Here is a 12,616-nt window from a genome sequence, read left to right as displayed (position 1 = left end):
CCTGAGAAGTACTGAAATTTCACATAAAATGTTTTCGAGCTGCCTTTTGGCGGAGTTGGAGAGTGTTCCCATTGGTTATACGATAAACATTTATAGGCTGAGCAGTTTTATGCAAATAGTGATCACCAAAATGATTATAACAGTATAACTCTTCATAATTCAATGAACCCTGTAAGTAATCATGCTCTGTAAGTTTGGCTGACATTACTAAATCTGACATCATATTATTAATGTTTTCAAAGTTCCAATCATCAGAGAAGGTACTGGGTGTCACAAAGTCACTTAATGAAACCTGGAACTGGTGTGGATATTTCAAGAGCTCAACTGGGCCAAAAATGTCATAATCAGTTCTGTCCCATTCTACCCCACCGGGTATTGGATTGGCTGAGATATTTACTATTGACAGCTCTCTTTTCTCGATGTGGGAGGATGTTTGAGGCTTTAGGATCAAGTTGATGTTCTGACTTGCAGTGTCCATTGTACTATATTTTCCATCTATGAATTTTCCCAAACATAGAACCATGAATAGCCAAAGCAGGAGAGTAAGTACAACTAACACAATCCAAAATTCAATCCATGGTGAAATTAGATATGTATCTTTTAATTGTTGAAAAACTTTCAATTACTTTGTCTTTGAAAGTTTTTTGTTGCAGACATTTCTTCATGCTCCCTTGGATCTTCAGAAAAGTCGTCGAAGTTGATGAAGTAGCCAGGTGCAGTTCTGTCAATTGTTGGCATTATTTCCGGATTTTCATTTGCTTTTGCATTTTTCTTTGTTTCATAAGTATAGTCAGAGGCTACATCATTGTAGACTGGTGTTTCTTGACGAACTGTTACAATTTGGATTTCAAGAGGCACAAGTTCCATGGCATTGAGTCCTTTATTATTCACTGCCGGTTTATCAAATGTGATTTGTCTCTTAGTTTGAGCCTCTTGGATTGTAGCAAATTTCGGAATTCTGCTATTTCTTGGGCGTCCACTTGGCCTACTACTTATTATTGGCCACATGATTGTGGTTTTACCAGGTCGATGGATACAACTCTGTTCTCCTTTTTACCAGCAAGAGGCGATAGTACAACTGATCTTGTTCCGCTGACAGCTAAGACAGGTACTGCTTTTCTGTAAGAAGGCCCAAATTCCTTCTTTACCGCGATCTTCACTCTGACCAGATCCCCAATCTTTGGAATCCAGACAGGTCTTGCTGGGACAGGTGGTTTTTCTTCAGTGGCTGTCGGATGTTGTTTCAACTTTATGTTACTCAGGTTTTTTCTAGTTTCATTTAAATCCTGTAAAACAGCCAAACGGTCTTTGATATCAAAGGATTTTTCTTCTACCACTGAAGTGTGACAATCAAGATCCTGAATGTGCATTCTAGTACCAAACAATAGTTCGTATGGAGTGAGACCTTGTAGAGAATTTCTTGGCAGATTAATAATACTACGTTGGACACTTGTTAAATGTTTGACCCACCCAACACCCGAACCTAATACCCTCGCCGGTATAGATTGCTTTATGTCCCGGTTTTTTCTTTCCACTACCGCATTTCCCTCAGGATGGAAGGGAGAAGAGTACCACAATGCAATGCCCATGCTGTTCATGGCCTCTTTGTAAGCTCGAGATCTAAACACAGGACCCTGATCAGAATGTAGCATGCCAATTGCGTATGTGCCGATAAAGACTCGCAAATCTTTTATAACAGTTCTGGCGTCAGCCAAGCACTGGGGTCTATATTTTAAGTGAATTCAATCTTAATAATTATGGGGACGCATTTCTCCCGCTGGATTTCTGCGCTATGGATAGCCTGATGCTCTCTAATAGTGGTATCTGGGATGTTGTCTGGTCCGGTTCACAACTGCGATCTCTGTTGCAATCCTCACAATTTCTTGCAAAATAGTAGATATCTACGCTCATTCCCGGCCACCAGAACTTTGATTGTAATTCTATCAGAGATTTTAGGATCTCTTGGTGCCTCAGACCCAATCCCCTTGTGTGCGTCTTCAATCAAGAAAACTCTCCCGTTCGTGTTTGGAATTACTCTTTCCCCCACTCCAAAGATTTGAGTAAAAGGAACGGAGTTTGCATCAAGTATGTATGTATTACAGAGTGGATAGTTGAGAGGTAATGCTGCATAATCACCTTTTAATGAGGCTTTTACCGCCAGCATGGTTTCCCCATCTATTTGTTTTTCTGAGCGCTCTTTTGTGGCTACGGAAGCCGGTTGAACCGCTGCCGCTGTGGCTGTGTTAGCCAATTAATTCCCTGCAACGTGAACGCCATCACGTTGATGACTCAGTGCGTGTATCACGTGAGTCTTTTGTAGTTCTTTCTTTAAAAGAACTACTTGTTCCCAAAGCTTTTTATGCTTTATTGTGGCACCTGTGTCATCTTTATAACCGTTTTTACTCCATGTCTGCATGTCGCTGTTGTATGACTTGATGCAGAAATACGAATCACACACTACTAGTGTGGGGAATTCGTGATCCGCATTTTCAAGCTCCATCTTTAAAGATCTTATTTCAGCTCGCTGAGCTGAACAGTTTCTGAGTGATTCAGTTTTGGTGATCATCGGTTTGAATTTACCAGAGCGCCAGCGACCTTTAACAATCGTGCATGCTGCATTGTAGGATTTTTTATCCACATCGTAGTGTTGTGCGGATCTGTCCATATAGATTAGGCAGGTATATTGTTCCAGAGGCAGAATTTCGATTGGCAGAGGATATTCTTGTTCATATTCTAGATCATCTAGTTTCTTTAGTTTCGGGTCAAAATAGTATTTCACGTCTTCTGTAGCAAGAGAATTCTCCCATTGTATCCATTTTGGATCTAATGCCACTGTTTTCGGGTTTGGTGGACTTGTTAATGCCTCAAGGGCTGATTCTGCTGAAAAAAACAGCTATTCTTTTGCCTTGGGCTAGGGCTCTTTCTCTTGCTACAGCTGTTTGAACCGCTGTCAGAATTTTTTCTGTAGAGCTGAATTTCATTTCAGGTTAAGTGTACAAATGTGATTTGTAAGCTATATGTACCATTTTCTCCCTCATTAGAGGTCAGGTATGTGAATCCGCATCTTCCTGGGATGACTCGGATTACAAGATTGCGTATGTTTTTGCGAGTTTGTAATTTTGTTTTAGTTAACATGTCTGTTTGTAATGATCTCAAGATCTCTGTGTGTTTCTGAGTCCAATTGATTGGTTTGAAATCTGGTTTTATCAATTCATAGAGAGGTTTAACCCTCTCTGCGTAATTTAGAATGTATGTTCTTCCAAAATTTAGGAAACCTAGTATTGATTGTAAATTCTTCAGCGTTTTTGGTGCTTGGAGTACAGCACATTTCTCCAAGAAACTGTCAGCTAGGCTCTTGCCTTCACTTGATAATTCATATCCTAAAAAGAGGACAGTTAGATGGGCAATTTGTGACTTTTTAAAGTTGAATTTGTAACCCTCTGATGCGAACCCAAGTATTATGGTGTTCACTCTTTTTAAGTGAGTCTCCAGGTCATCATCTGTGAGATATATGTCATCAACATATAATAATGGCTCATCATCATATATTTGTAGTAACTCTGTTACCCTTGCTGAGAATAATCCTGGGATATTCTTGAATCCCTGTGGGAGTCGGCAAAATTGTTTTTACGATCCCGTTATTGAGAAAGCGGTCAAATACCTGCTTTCAGGTGTAATGTTTTGACAGAAGAATCCATTAGAGATATCTAATGTCATTTTATATTTTTGCGCACAATGTTATTCATTAGTGCTGCACTATGTGAGTTTTGTACTGCAATTGTTTTACAACAGGAGTTAAGGTGTCTGTAGTCCAAAACTAGACGATATGAATCGTCTGGCTTGGAGACAGGAAACAAAGGATTGTTCATTTGTGAGGTGCATGTTTCAATCACCCCTGGATATTCAAGTTGATCTAAGATCTCCCTGACTTGCTTTTTAGCTTCTTGTTTAACTGGGTACTGCGTTTGTGCAGTGGGCTGATTTTCTAACTGGATTTTGTGGTGAGGCGAATCCTCATCCCATCCTACATGATTTTTGTATAAAGCAAGAGCTTGGGCCACTGCCCATTTTCTTGCCAATGTGTAGTTTTTTATGAATCAGAATATGATTTGAGAAGGCAGGCATAATCATGTATTCGCCATGAGGGCACTCCCTGACAAACTCTGGTGGCCAGTCTTTTTCAGCTAACAGGATGTCATAGCCTTTAGAAAGTTTTTCCCAGAAGAGACCTTTTATTTTCCTAGTTTTATCTCCCTCTATACGTAATGTTATTTCATATAGTTTATGGGGCACACTAACTTGTGTGTCTGCAGTTTCCACCTGAATGTATTAATTCGTGTCCACTGTCTCCTGAAGATTCATCAGGATCTTGCGAGCTATGGTCACTTCTGCTGCGCTGTCTAGCATTGTCTGTGCCCACTCTCCGTTTTTCAGTTGTGTCCTCAGAATTCTCGGCATGTTTAATTTTAATACTTGCTACCTTCTTTCTGTGATATTGTAATTTTTTACCTTGATGAGCAGGTTCCTTTTTTTTTTTGACTTGACGTGCTCTTCTCTGTGTTCTGACCCCCCTCTTTTTTCCAATTTCTGTGAGGAAGTCTGAAAAGATCGAGAGGGACGTGTATCAACATCTTGATATCTATCAGGTTTTTTCAAATTATCCCTATTTCTAAGGTTGTATCTTTTCTCAGAGGGCTCCCTTTAGGGAGACTTGTTTCCTCGGTCTGGAGAATTTTCTCTCCGCTGAGAAGACCTTCCTCTGGACTGGAATCGTTTTTCCCTGGGAGTGGATTGTTTATTACCATCCCAACTCTTTTTTGGAATATTTAAATTATTTTTAATAAATGTTTTTTCAGGATTTTCAGTTAGTTGGGGTTTTACCGGTTTCCCACCCAAACTATCTCTTCCTAGTTCTTCATAGGATTTTTCTATGATTCTGGCAAGTTCAAAAGGTTGGTCTGCTACATCTGTTTCCTACTTCTGGGGAATCGCCACAGATGCTGCTTCTCCTTTTATGTTGGCTAATAATATAGCCGAGACCTGCTTGAAGTCTTTCAGTAATTTCATACCCAGAGTTAAAGCAGGTTCTGGACCGTATTCGTTTTGAATCTGTCTTAGTACATCTGGCATAACCGCCATAGACGGAACACCATGTATTTTTGTGTATATAGAAGCAAAGACTGTACCCCAAGTGTCACAGTTTTCCACATGTGGTGAGATCCCCATTGGAAGACAGATAGTCCGAATTCTGTGTTTCTCAGTAGGAGTAGTATCTGGAAATACTGCCACTATTTGAGTAATTGTTTGTGCTAACCAGAATGGAATTAGTTCCTGTTTTGTGGGTACTTTACCAAGACATGATTGTATGTTCTGTGGTGTAATTTTGTTTGTGTTCCCCTGATGAGGGGTCAGTTGTGGGATGTTAGTTGCGGGTTGGACTGTTGCAGTCCGCATGACATATTGGACCAATTGTCTATGTATTTTAATTAAAAGTTTTAGCTGAGCTAAAAGTTCCACGTTCGACATTTTTTCAATGTCTGGGTGTGGTGTGTAGCTGGCTAGAACCGGCCACGTGGATCCTGGTCTACCTAGTGGACTGTGCCTGGTGATGTGATTTTGATGTTTTAGGGCGCCATTAAACCAGAGCAGGTGCTCTTGGTAATTTAGTGGGATTTCAAAGTCCTCGAAAGGAGTGTAGATATCCGGATGTTCCTCTATTTTGTAATAGTGGAAATCTTTTGTCACAGCGTGTGCTGCTGAAAAATGTATCCATGAATAGAATACCTCTGTCTGCAGATATTCATGGGCCTCTACCACGAATATGACTGTACCACCTCGTGATGTCAGTCCATTTTCTATAAGTTTAAGAGTTATAGTTATCTTTACGTTGACCGAAATGAGTATAGCACTCGGGTCATTTTCTTGGAGACTTGTATCTTCCTCTATTAGTTGACTTGCTATTCTAGCTCTTTCCCTTTCGTCGTCACTTTCAGACATTTTTATTGATTGAAAGTTTTTTGTTGCAGATCGAGTTTCAAGGAAACAAAGATTAGGTGCACAATATTTTGGAACACTGTATCCTTCAAAGTTGACTAAACCAAAAACTAATACATAGGATTCTCATCCTACTACGTTCCGGCGGATATTAACCTTTCACCCACTCCAGACGTCTTTTGGAGTTTTTACGGGAAAAAAGGGTTCTGTGTGAAAATGTACGAGCGTGTCTTGCGTTAGATTATTGCCTTACCAAACGTTGGGCGCCATGTAGTGTAGTTCCTATTTTCCCAATAGGCTCTGCGCATTGGAATAACATAAGCAGCAGTGTAGACGTTGGACTGAGGTCATCTAGGTCTCTACTGACTATGTTAGACTTAATTTAGGTTTGCGTCAGCTAGCTCAGAGGTCACTAGAAACTTTCTTGAATGAATAGGGAGTGGTGAACTTCCCTGATTCAGACGAGAAGGGATTCAGCTTCTGACAACAAACATGACAACTTTGCTCCCTCAGAATAAGAGTGTATCTCTAGAGTTGTGTGAAAACAATAGGCAGCTATTTCACTCAGTCAACCGTGCATACTTAGTTTCACCAGATTACAGAGAAATAGAGAGACGAGCGTTTTCAATAAAAGGTGTTATTTATTGAGCAGTCTTCTTTCTCATGCAAGAGAATTGAATTGCCACAATTGCAATACTTATCATAAAGTAAAGTGTGTACAGTAAAAGTAGTATTATGAAATAATACTGTAAAAGCATTGATATGATTTCTTAGCCATATGGTACTTTAAAATGGATAAAATATATACATACATAAAAACATTGACTAACGTACTCAACTGGTGGTTCTAACTACGCCTACCCCGGCGTACCTGACCTAAGCCTAATACTTGGGAAGGAGTAAGTAAGTAGCAGTTTAAGTTAAGTTGGTTAGGATTGTTTTGCCAAGAATCTGCATCAAGAATTCTCCTAAGGGTTTAGTCAGCTCCGTACCGTGATAATAGAATGTGGGAGGTCTGGTATCTCTTTCTTCAGGACTCGATCTCCCAGCAACCTGCAAGGGTAGCTGGAAACACCGGAGCTGGATTTTCTCGGCTGGAGAAAAAGACAGCGTCTCTCTCAGTGCGTCAAAACTGGAGGGGCGGCTTCCGTGGGCTCTCGCATCAGCTGGGCTCTCGGGCAAGTAGATAGCCGCTCTGCTCCAAACCACCGTGTGTTTGCTTAAGGCAACTGTTGGTATATTTATACCTGAAAGGTACCAAGTTTAACGTAAGGTTGGACATAAGACGTCACTAAGAACTAACAGTTCTTTCTGGACTCCAGGAGTTCTTGTTCAAATCAAAACAAAAGCAGGGGGGGATTTCCCGGGCTGCTGGAGGCTTGGTTTGTTTAAAGAACGCGTTGTCCTTTCTAGGAGTCGATGGGAGTAGCCGTGCTGTGCTTTGGACTGCTTGGGCTATTACTGAATATGGATATGATTCTTATGCCTTTATAAGGATATTATTAATTATTACCACATAAGGGCATGAATCGGGAATATCGAATTAGGGTCCTTAATAGAAATACAACAGAATGTTGATTTCTGACTTATCCATCCATGATATTCTTTTCTTGATCTATGACTGTGAGTAACAAAGGGAGCAAAGCTGCTTATGTCTTTTGCCTTTGGAGGTGCCTAAGTTTACGGCTATTTACACCTCCTCACACCTTTTCAGGACTCGAGGAAAATGTGAAGGAAAGTAATAAGGGGCATATTAACAAGGCCAGGTGAGAATTATTGCTAAGCGCACTTAGCGCTAGGATAATTATCACCGGCCAACTCTGAATTTTATCGCGGAGATAGCATGCTATCAGCAACACTTATCTCCAAAGCGATAAAATTCAGAGCACAAGCTGCCAATTGTGAGATTATCACTGGAAATACAGCGATAATCCCACAAGGTTTGGCGATAGCTTGCTGATAGTGATAGACATACTTAGCCATGATATCCACCTTACATAGGATATCATGGCTAAGTCAGAAAAATACCAGACATAAAAAAGCAGAGTTAACCACGGTTAGCGCTGCTTTTTTTATTGCTAACAGGATTAGCGATATCCTTGATAGTAGGAGAAATGTCGCTTAGCAACATTTTTCCTATTATTTTACTCTGGAACCCCCCCTTTGCATCAAATTAGAGATGCAAGGAGAAGCGTACAGTAAACGGGTGCTAACATGCAGATTTGCGTGTTAGCACCCTGTTGCTGATAGGGCGCTAGTTTTATCTCTGCTTTGTTTGGCTTTTAAAGCCACAAAAGCAGAGCTAAAGCCCTTGTTAATATGCCCCTTAATGCTTAACTGTTGGCAGCAATCCAGGCACCAGAAGTCAGCAATTATGTATATAAACCATTTAAAAGTGATCCCTCTTACAGATAGAATACAAAAATCCATGTAAACTCACAATGTTTATTTTTGCCTGCCCAGTAGTGAGAACGCGGTTTCTAGTTCTCCCCAAGCCAAAGTTGAAAAGAAGCATGATTGTAAGCACTGCACAAGTTATCAACTACAGCAGGGGCACGATTTCTGAAGAACAGTCACAACTGCCTTACTTAATAGCAGATTTAACATTCAAATATGCAGGAAGGTACACCTTCCTACACAAGAACAATACTTAGACGCATAGTTATTTGTGTGAAGCCAATTCCTGTACACACGTATATGGATGGTGGTTCAAGTGTACCAAGTAAATTTTAAATAAATGTCAAACATTCTTTGTCGAGGAAATTATGCAGGTCGACATCAGGTGTATCATAAACAAGGATTTTTTATGTCAATCCAGATCAATACAGAAAGAACATACCAGCCGTCACAGTACAAATTGTTATTCTTCAGGGCTGTATGTTTGGCAAAAGGGTCATAAGGATCACAATACCGGTGATAATTCCATCACGGTGGCGACACAGGTTAATTCTCCTTGTTACGCCTTTCTGGGGTAGGTGAACCATTTTGCCACAAACCAAGGTTTACCGCCTTTAGTAAATCTGGGTTTGTGGCAAAATACGTGTGTGGATGCATGGGAACACTCATGCTTCACCCATGTAACGCCTGCCCAATGCAAAGCCACTGAAGGCGACACAAATCGACCCTTGCGTGACTTTGTAAATCTGGAATAGCATTTTGCGTTGTGGCACAAAAGTGGCAAAACCACGACGCAAAATGTTAGTAAATCTTGGCCAAAGTAAATAACTTTTACACCATCCAACCTGTTATCCGAGCTCCGGGAAAACATCAAGTGCTGATAAGGTGTTTGGCAGTTCCTCATTGCCTAGAGGTAAAAAGTACCATTCATTCAGGTCCATCAAAAGCAAAAAAAGCTGGGTGCAATTATATCAAAAGTAAAATGTCATACATTGTACTTGAAAAACAGCAAAATATAGTGATTTAGGGCAACGGTCACTAAACTAGTCCAAAGCTAGCCCATCAGAAGCAACATCATGTTAAACTACAAACTGATTATGCCTTGCTGTTGATTTCTCTGAATATTTTTTGTTAGTTGGCAAAAAAAAAGGCTATGTAGGCAAAGGAAAACACTATTTTCAGAGTGTGTTCAGTATTATCCTAAATGTTGAAACATCATGAAATTTGATTGGAATGCCAATAGAGGAGCAAACATTGCCTGAAGCTCGTTTTGTTTGTCAATGTAGGCAAATGGTATAGAATTAAAACATAGATTTGTATTCAATGCTTCTTAACCCCTCCCATGCTCGTGACGGAACCGTTCCATCACGAGCCTCAGGTGGGCTGTGCTGGTGACGGAACAGTTCCGTCACGGGCCGCATGGCGCGACTGCGCGGCGCGAATTCCGTGCCTGCGCTGACGTTCTGAAGAGCGTCCGGGGCCGTGACGGAACCGTCCCGTCATAAGCACAGCTCACCCGCGGGCTGTGACGGAGCGGTTCCGTCACGAGCACGGGACCGCCACGCGGCCCCGCCTCCCCCTTAGCACTGCGGCGGAAAAGCCGCCGCAGCGAAGGGGTTAAAAAGTCCCAAAATGATCCTTGGAAGCATACATCTATTTATTTATATAACACATCATATTTAATCATGTAGCGATTGTCTTGATATAAGCGGTAAAAGTCTTATCCAGGCATTCCTATTTCTAATCTATACTTTATAGTGGTTTCATATCATTTGTATTTCTGCTGCTTCCTGATTTTCTGACATATCACCATTGTTTGTTTAGACCCTGCCTGTGCGAAACGGAACGGTTGATGAAGGCCAGAATGCAGAAAACCTACAAAGAAAAGATGAAGTGATATCTCAGATGTGAATGGAAAATAACACCCCGTTGTCCATAGCGTTTAGTTCATGTTGCATTCTTTTACAATAATAGTAAATCCGAAGAAGGCAACCAGGAAATTCACATGCCTAGAAGCGATTCACTTATCAATGTCTCCATTAAAAATAACGATTTCGATTGAAATCTGCTGCAGTTCGGTTTAACATCACATCACTTGCTATTCAGAAATAGATTATATCACTTGATTTATATATTATTATCTTGACATCACAGATTTTGCACCTCGAGAGTTGATAATTGTTTTTACATTTGGGCATGTCCACTTTACCTGTATACATAGTTATGAAAGATGCCATTATGAAATCTGAGTAATTACCACAAGATTATAATTGTAACGATGTCTGTAATGTGTGATTTTAAAATACGAATGTAAGTACATGTCCAAAATATGTCACTATATTGTTTTTTTTCAAGAAAGGTAACAATAAAATGTGTTAAATAGTCTGTTTTTTTATGTTTAAGGCTGTACCAGTGTGTTTGAATCCCTCATCTTACACTCACTTACTCCTCACAGAAGGTAGAATAAAAATAAATGTTCGGCAGTATTTCAGCTATTTAATCACAGGTGGTTAACCTTTCCTTTATTCGTTTTTTTCAGAAGCTAAGTTCATTTACTAATTAAAAAGTGTAACTATTCTGTTGATGTTGTGACAAGGTAAGGTGTACATTTTTGAAACTATTGTTACATCCACATTCTGAAATCATAGGAGAACTGAGTTGAGTCCATTGAGATGGTGGCACAGTTGCCTGGTCATGCAGAAGCAGATGGGAGAGTGCCACTTGCTGTGCAAGGATGATTCCCCATCATCTTCACCCAGGACTGTGGACCAGTGATGGAGTGCTCACAGCCACAGCATCCAAGGAGGGCATCTGAAGCTCCAGGCAGTTCTATAAAAGATGCAGGATTAGAGTATTTGATTTCCTTTCTTGCACCTACCATTCCAGGACAATGCCACTTTCATGTGATGGCAGGTGTGGTTGTGGATATATTCATTTCTAATCAAGATGGTCACCATCCCAGCTTCTGCTGCCAGATCTATCCTGCCGAAGACCGTGTTACCATTTTCTTATAAAGTTTTTTTCTTGTTCCACTCACATGTAAGGGAGCTTGGAGCCGAGAAGGATGTGTTGCAATGCTTTGGATTCCCCTATTTCTGTTGCATTCATCCCAAGGGAAAAACTTTTCATTGATTTTTGCTCCTTTTTCCTCAGCTGCTTTTGCGTGTTGAATTCTTCAACCACAGAGATTATGCAAGACTCTTCCTCTGCTCTGTCTCAGGATCGTTTGGTTTCTTGCTTCAAAAGCTTATAAAAACAACTATTCATATTGCAGACGATGTTTTTCTGTCTTGTGATTTTTTCCTTGCAATTGTATCTTCCAAAGGAGCAGATGAAAACTTTCACATATATGTGAAGGGCAGAGTGGCACTGTGGCTAGTGGGAGGAGTCACCCTTTCTTCAAGCAATTACAAGGGAAACAATGGAGAGCCTCACTGCATAAAGTCCTGGAAAACTAATCCAAATAATAAATGTAGCAAAATATGTCCACAGTGTTAAAATATATACTCACTCAACCCCATTCTCCTATGTGATGTTTCACTTTACTATCACCTTCTGCCTTTTATCAAGCATATGCTGTATTCTTTTTTCTCTCTTTTTAAATATGTTCCTGAAAAAGTCTTGGTTTCCCACTGAGGTCTTCTCTCAGGGCCGAACTGGAGAACCAAAGTAGCCCTGGCAAACATGCTCAAACCAGCATCTCTTCCTTCATCTCCTCACATAATCCCTCTCTTTCCATCCATCCATTCTCTCTCTCTTCTCCTTCTCTGATGGTTTTCCGTCTACCTCTACATCTTTACACCTTTACACCTTTCTTTCTTTCCCACTCTCTCTCGGAGCCTCCCCGTACCTACTTCAATTAACCTGAGGTCACTGGGAAAAGTAACAGATGCACCAGGAGAAGTCACATCTGCCCTAAAAAGCAGCCACCTGAGGTTCCAGCTCACCCGGGAAATGCCCAGTGGAATAGGAAGCCTGTCCGGGCTCGCCTTCTCTACAAGAATTCCCTGCTCTGCCTAGGCTGTTACTAAAATATGCTCTTCATTACATATTAATTGTCTACAGTTACTTTCCTTTTTATGGACTTCTAAGGCTAACTGTTACACATCTAGTTGAAATGCACTAGTCAATAATGGTCTTTCTATATAGCGTACATTGGGAGATTCAATGTTAAGAGTAATGGTCAGAGTTGTTCCTACATTCCTACTCTACAGTGGGCCTGATC

General features: G+C 40.6%; 1 long non-coding RNA gene across 1 annotated transcript in view; it reads left to right on the top strand.

Moving 5' to 3' along the window:
* LOC147685220 (uncharacterized) overlaps nucleotides 1-10,776 on the top strand; it is a 277,054-nt gene extending 266,278 nt beyond the window's left edge. Inside the window, exon 3 of the long non-coding RNA XR_015300414.1 lies at nucleotides 10,216-10,776. This is a non-coding gene — a long non-coding RNA (uncharacterized LOC147685220). The remainder of the gene's footprint in view (nucleotides 1-10,215) is intronic.
* Nucleotides 10,777-12,616: the final 1,840 nt, after the last annotated feature.

This window comes from Lissotriton vulgaris, chromosome 10 (genome assembly GCF_964263255.1).
Source record: "Lissotriton vulgaris chromosome 10, aLisVul1.2, whole genome shotgun sequence".
Classification (NCBI taxonomy): domain Eukaryota; kingdom Metazoa; phylum Chordata; class Amphibia; order Caudata; family Salamandridae; genus Lissotriton; species Lissotriton vulgaris.
This window is presented reverse-complemented; position numbering and strand designations above follow the sequence as displayed.